Source organism: Crocuta crocuta, unplaced genomic scaffold (assembly GCF_008692635.1).
Source record: "Crocuta crocuta isolate KB4526 unplaced genomic scaffold, BGI_CrCroc_1.0 scaffold249, whole genome shotgun sequence".
NCBI classification, from domain to species: Eukaryota; Metazoa; Chordata; class Mammalia; order Carnivora; family Hyaenidae; genus Crocuta; species Crocuta crocuta.
Window position 1 is genome coordinate 127,141 of NW_027533262.1, and position 7,391 is coordinate 134,531.

The 7,391-nt window shown below is 40.4% G+C and overlaps 1 pseudogene; it reads right to left on the reverse strand.

The window, feature by feature from the left end:
* Nucleotides 1–2,354: 2,354 nt before the first annotated feature.
* LOC144217819 (transforming acidic coiled-coil-containing protein 3 pseudogene) lies at nt 2,355–3,595 on the reverse strand (annotated as a pseudogene).
* Between the last annotated feature and the right edge of the window lie 3,796 nt (nt 3,596–7,391).

The following is a 7,391-nucleotide window of genomic DNA, read 5'->3' on the forward strand; positions in this document are numbered from 1 at the left end:
CTTTCAAACCAGCTTTTCCTCCAAATTTTCATGTTTCTGTAGGTTGGCACTTTTATTTTTATTTGGCTTTTTTAATTTGCATTTTCCCTTATTGTTTTAAATGTTCTACAATAATTGTATGTATTTTTTAAATTCAGGAATTTTTTTAAACTCTTGGCTCTTACTTGCCCTTCATGTCCCACTGCCAGTCACCAAGTACTTTCAGTTCTGTTCCTGGTAGTAACTCAATATCAACCCCATTGTGTCCTCTCTACCACAGCCTGGTCTGGATCACCTGTCCCCAGCAGCTATTAGCACCCTATAATCACATGGTGCCCTGTCCATGAACTTTCTCAGGTCGTCTGCTGCTTGCCAAAGAGACTTAAACTCTTTCTTTTCAGGGTTTTTTTTTTAATTTTAAAATAACTTAAAAGTAAATACTTTTATTTATATAGTTGAGACCTTCTGCATATGCATTTTATAGTTTTGCTTACTTAACACAATGTGAGAAGCATTTTTGCCCATTTCCTGAGTATTAAAATACATATAATTATTGTGGAGAATTTGAAATAATAGTGGAAAATGCAAAGTAAAAAATGAAAGTTCCATGATAGGAAACAACCACTAAAAATCAGATTATGATATAGAGGTTTATAAAATTGCATACTCCTTTATCCTTTTAAGATTTTACTATGGACATTTTCCCATTCTCTTAACTTTTCTTCAAAATTGTTCATCTAACTACTGCATAGTATACTATCGTTTGTACCATTATTTATTCCTCCTAATTTTTTTCCCAATTTTCCTTTATTACAAATAATCCTCTAATAAATATATTTTGCATATTAGTGTCAGTCTGCATCTCCATTTCTTAAAAGCAAATCTGTATAGGAAAAACATTGGGTCAAGGATTATAAATCTAATATAATTTCCTTAATGTTTACTCCTATTTATTCTCTTTCTGCAATACATAAATTTTCAATCTCAGGGAGCACTAGCGAATCATATATATTATATATCTTCCTTTAAAATTATTTACCAATATGATAAGCAAAAAAATTTGTTATTGATATTTCTTGTATTAATTTGGCAGGGGGAGGCTTTGTACCACTTAATAAATTACTTGCTCATTTTTCTCTAATTGGGTTTATAATTTTTATTATTGATTTATAAATATTCTTTACATATTTATATAAACCTTTGTCCTATGATAAATAATGCAAATATTTCATTACCATTTTTGCTGTCATTTAGACCATTTTTTTAATGTTTATTTTTGAGAGAGAAAGACAGACAGACAGAGTGTGGGTGAGGGAAGGGCAGAGAGAGAGGGAGACACAGAATCCGAAGCAGGCTTCAGGGCCTTAGCGGTCAGCCCAGAGCCTGACACGGGCCCCAGACTCATGAACCATGAGATCATAACCTCAGCCAAAGTCGGACGCTTATCTGACTGAGCAACCCAGGTGCCCCAGACCTAACTTTTTTTTCAAGATTTTTTTTTTGTAGTAATCTCTACAACCAACGTGGGGCTTGAATTCACAACCCTGAGATCTAGCATCACAAGCTCTACCAACTGAGCCAGCCAGGTGCCCCTTTCCCTGATTTCATATGTGGTCATATCTGTCCATCTCTTCTCTGTGGTTCTGCTGTTGCTCTTTTGCCTTGGAGGTTTTTTCCTCATGTCAGTATCCAAGTACTTACTGAGTTTGATTTTATTCTAATTGATAGAGTTTCATTTTGTTTATTTAGTGCTCTAAATTATATGTAATTTACTTGTGTTTATATGAAAAGTACACACATAGCTATTTTTTCCAAAACTGTCATCCACAGCTCAGAATCATTTGTTGACATTTTTCTTCTGCCCTCATTGATTTGTATTGTGGCCTTTATCAAACAGTATCGTGTTATATATCCTAGTGTGTGTCCCTGAAGCATCTGTGCTATCTTATTGCTCCATCTGTCCATTATGTAAGTCCCACCATTTTAATAATAATATTTTGATGCACTTTAAGTTATATTAATAGCTATTATTTTTCCAGGCATGCATTGTCTGTCAATCTAACACCAATATTTCAATTATTGCAACCATTTATAGAGAAAGTGAGCTCAGAGAGATTAAGCCCACCAGCTAGTGCATGACAAAGTTAGAATTGAAACCTAGATTTGTATAATTCCAAGGCCTGTACTCTTAAACACTTAAATAATTATCCTCCTCCTCCTCCTCCTCCCCCTCCTCTGTTCCTCCTCCATTGACTAGATGGGAACTAGTCTTCTTTCTAAAGCAATCCGGTTTAAAAACAAGTTAAAGAGTCAAGAAAGAACACGAGATCTTTCAATAGAGAGTCAGACAAACATATAAAGGAGATCAGCCTTAGTCAGGAAGTTGCACCTGAGATCTTTTCTATCTTAGAAATGAGGTTGTCCGAGATTCTTATGAATTCATCATTTCCTTTAGTCTTCCACTCAAAAGTCTTCTCTAGTGACTGGATGCACATTTGCTCCTTCCTCAAGCTCATGTGGAAGGCCAAGCCCTCATCGTGGGCCTTGCTCCAGACCCACGTGATCTCATTTGGCAGCTTGATTTTCTCTTCTATGTGGCCTTCAGTACTTGGTATCTTTGGCCTTGCCTTTCAATTCTTACTGTGTAATCCTCAACACACTTCTGTGATTCTTCATTCATGCAGTAGCCTTCAGTCACCTCCTTGCATTTTTCAAACCACTTGAAGAGGGCAAAGAAGGATTTTTCCATGTAATCCAGGTCTGCAGTAAGTTGGTCTTTTTCTTTCAAAACCCTCTGGATTTGGGCTTTGGCAAGTTCCTTCTATTTCTGAGCCTCCTCCAGCACCTGGTACAGGATCCCCTCAAACTCGTCCAAGATCCTCCCCATCTCCAGGTTCTTTGCGTACAGCTCCCACACCTGTTCTTCACCAGTAGCTTCACTTTTGCATCCTTCCACTGCCGTGTCTGGGTCTCTCTGGTTGTACTGCAACACGTCCACGATGGGCACTACGGGCACCACGAACCTCCTGGCCCAAGGACACAGGGACTTACCAGAGCTTCAAAGGAATCAAGTTCTGCCAGCTTGGCCTTGGGTGGGCTTCCAGAGGAAGGTATGTCTGCCTTGTGCAGCTGCTGCTTTCAGGGGCCATGAGCACTGGTCTCCTCCTGGGTAAAGCTTGAGGTACAAGGACTATTTCCTCAAGGCTGACTCCTAAACTCCTTCAGATAATCAACCTCTGCTTAGGTGCCTAGAGTATCAGCAGGGTCTCAGAAGCACTCCTCATTCACGTCCAAGGTAGGCTCTGGCCCCTGCTGCAGAGCCTGGGACACTGGGTCAGCAGGGGAGGCTGTGAGTTCACCACCCGACTGTTAGTGGGAACCCACGCGTCCAAGGAGTTCATGGTTCCCTCTGCGTTTCCACCAGGGTCACCATAGGTTGCCAATTGCTGAGTCTAAAGGCAAGGTTGCTAGGAGGGGAGTCCTCCACCACCACAGGCCTGGGGCACAGCGGCTTGCTCTAGGGGCATTCTGGGCGCCGAGCCTCTCCACCACCCACAAATGGGTTGCACTTTGGGTCGCCTAGGTTATAGGAGCAGGGGACAGCACTCACGTGCATATCCTCGGGGGCATTTACCTGCCTTTCCTTTTCAAGGAAAGTCTGAGGCCAGGTCTCTCTCCAGGCTTTCTTGGTCAGGGTGCCCCGCTGCTGACAACATCGTCAGAGAAGTCAAATTGTATCTGTATTTGGCCATTGGCTTCTACTTCTGAGGACCTAAGGATGTGGCCCTTCCAGAAAAGTACGACTTGGGGAAGGAGGCAGGTGGCAGGCCAGGGCCAGCCTGAAGTCTATGAGGGGCCCTTCTCCTACTGTGGCCTCTGAGAATCCTCCCTGTCTTGGGTTACCATCCCAGGAGGGTCTTCTAGGATTTCAGAGGCGAATGTAATGCTTTTATCTAAGGAATAAGAACCAGATATTCCTCCTGGAGGTGCCCTTTGGTCTTCAAGCCTTCCTGGGATCTGTGGGGAGAACTTGAAGAATCCAGGCCAGCCAAGGAAGCCAACCCAGGCCTGCTGGAACACCTCTCTTCAAAGCTGGTTTCAAGCCACTGTTTATTTCTGGAGAATTCCGTTGGTCACTTTGGTGTCTGCTTCTTCTTTAGTGAACTGTTGGTTCTCTTTCTGGATCCAGATTTGGGGGGGAGTTTTCTAACCCAACGGTGTCCTCCAGAGTAAAACAAGTCTCAAGTTTGCTGTTCATGCTGGGACTTAAAATCATGTGCCTCTGTGGATCCTACAAAGGTGACTGAAAAGCCACCTTCACAGCTTTAGCCCCATTGTTGGGTGACACATTTTCTTTCTGCAACAGATAAGAACAGATGATCTTCTGGTAAGTTCTCATGGTGAAAACAGAAGTCACAGCTTTCTGTACTTTTGTCAGAAGTGACAACTGTGTCACTTAACATTTGCAGACCCATTCTGCTGGCCTGCCAAGATGTCACAGGAGCTAGTTTAGGCCATGCTCTTTGAATTCTTTACTGCATTGTCTCTCAATTTAGTCCTTCCTTCATATCTTGTCACCAATCTTAAGTGCTTTATAGTTTGCTGGTAGGTATTATGTGTCCTTATTTTACCATTGGATCTTCTAATCATTTCTATTTATACAAAAACTATTGACATTTTTATAATCTATCCAAATAATTTGTTGACTTTTATATTCTAATTTTTTAGTTAATCATCTTGGAGTTTTAGTTGGGTATTCCTGTTACCTATGAAAAATTTTTTTGTCCTGAATTTTGCAGCATCTTTTTAAATGCTTGCACATTAACTTCTGATATATAATTAATCTCTCAACTCTTCTTTGTGAGCATTTGGTGGTTTTCAAATCACATGAAAAATCGCCTATTTTTCCCATTGGTGAAATGATTCTTATGTCCTTGAAGCTTATTATTAAGAGGACAACGTTAAGGCCAATTCCTATGTTTGTGTCACAAACCACTACCTTTAGTATTATGGAGAATGAGTTTCAAATCGATATTTCTTCTCTGCTGTAAAGATCCAAGCAATAATTTCCTTCTGTATGTCAACAATCCACCTTAAAAGAAGCAGAAATTCAGGTCCATTGAAAATGGTAAAGTGAGCACTCAAAAACAGGGAGTAGAGGTCCCTGTATCAAACAGCTCATCTTCATTGATATTATTATGAGCTAAATGACTGCATTTGTGTAGTTGTGATTAGAAGATTAATATGCTATTTGCAACGTTATAATCTGTGCACAAGTAGTTGAGACTTGCCACTCCTCATCTGTTGCAATTTATACCACTGAGAAGTTAGTAAACGTAATGTCATAAATGTCATAATTTTTCTAAAATATTATAGAAGAGTCATTTTTTTTATTTTTCTGTTTAGGCATATACTATGAAAACCAACTCATTTTTAAGATAATTTTAGTATGTTCTATTATCTAATTACATTTCTGGGGCAATTTATAGAATATCATAGAATTTTCTTCCATCTTTAAAATGCTGGTTTTTATAATACTTCCATTGCTTCATAGATAGTTGATTCAGGAAATGTTTATTCATTCAATAATGGAAAATGTTGAATGCCTACTCTATGCTAATCATTGATTTGGATAGCAAAGAAGATTGATCAGCAGCAAAGACAGATAAGAGTTCTTTTTTTTTTTAATATTTTTTTATTTATTTCTAGGGGAGAGAGAGAGACAACGTGAGCAGGAGAGGGTCAGAGAGAGAGGGAGTCACAGACTCTGAAACAGGCTCCAGGCACTGAGCTGGCAGTCAGCACAGAGCCCAACGCAGGGCTCGAACCCACGAACCGCGAGATCATGGCCTAAGCGAAAGTCGGACGCTTAACCGACTAAGCCACCCAGGCGCCCCGGTAAGAGTTCTTTATAGGATTTATGTTCTAGTAAGGGAGACAGTCAATAGTCAGACTGGAAACTGCTCTGGGGAAAGAATAAAGCAACATGACAAATTTTATTTTCCAAACACAGGAGTATATATATACATATATACTTATATAGTCTACATATATTTATATATATACCATCCCACATGTTCTTATAATGTTATATCAACACTTATCCTTCAAGAAGCAAGGCCTACATCCCTCCCGTCTCCTGTGAAGCTGGAGAACTTGTAACTACCCCAACCCCAGTAGAATGCAGCAAAAGTAGCATCGCCTGCCTTTCCAAGACAATCTAAATAGTGATATGGCTTCTCCTCGACCTTTTCTCTCTTAAGACGTTTCCCTTTGGATCTTTGAACCACATGTAAGATTTCTTACCACCCCAGCATAGAGAAATAGAAAGGTGATTGAGGAGCCCCAGCTGTTCTAGTCCCCAGCTCTTTGAATCTTCTCAGACTAGGTACCAGACAAGGGAATGAAGGCTGAAATGACTCCTGTCACAGCCAACTGTCTGACTGCATCTTCATAAAAGACCCTAAGCCAGAAATGCCCAGCTGAACCACCCTCCAATTCCTCACCCACAGAAACAATGAGAGATAATAAGTGATTCTTGTTTTAGGCAACTGAGTTTGGTTTAAAAAAAATTTTTGTGAGGAGGAGAGAGGCAGAGAAGAGAGGGAGAGAGAAGATCCCAAGCAGGCTCCATGCTGCCATCACAGAACCTGACATGGGACTCGATTTCCTGAACTGTGAGATCATGACCTGAGTCAAAATTAAGAGTTGGACACTTAATCAACTGAGCCACTCAGGTAGGTGCCCCATCAGGTAACTAGGTTTTAATGTAAATTTTTGTGTGGCCATAGTAATGAAAAACTGAGTAAAGGAAATGAAAAGAATAGCAGGAGGTCAGATTTTACATTGATACTCAGAGAAGGCTTCATAAGACTGGAATATTTCAGCCGAGAATGAAAATGAAATGAATGAAAAAAATGGAGAAGCTATCTAAGTATTTACCAAGAGAGAATTTCAAGCCAAGGGAACAGCAAATAAAAGTACCCTGAGGCTGGGGATACTTCGCATTATATGGACCAGTCAGCAAGAAGGTGTGTTACTGGTGGGAAGGAATATAGAGGACATATATTTGGATAATGGCAGGAGTCCTATCTGTGCAGAACCTACCTTGACCCCTGAAAAGTTTGGGGATTTTATTCTACATGTATTTAGAAGTTCTTGGAGGATTTTGAACGAGAGTCAGGGGCTCTGATTTATGTATTAAAAGCACCTTTCCAAATTAATTTTTCCCCTGATGTTATCTCTCACTGATTTTTGCTCCTCCCACACTGCACTTTTTTTTTTTTTCTATTCCTTAAACTTACAGGGGTCAGAAGCCTGGGTGGCTCAGTTGGTTAAACGTCTGACCTCAGCTCAGGTCATGATCTCATGGTTCGTGGGTTTCAGCCCCACGTCAGGCTCTGTGCTGACTG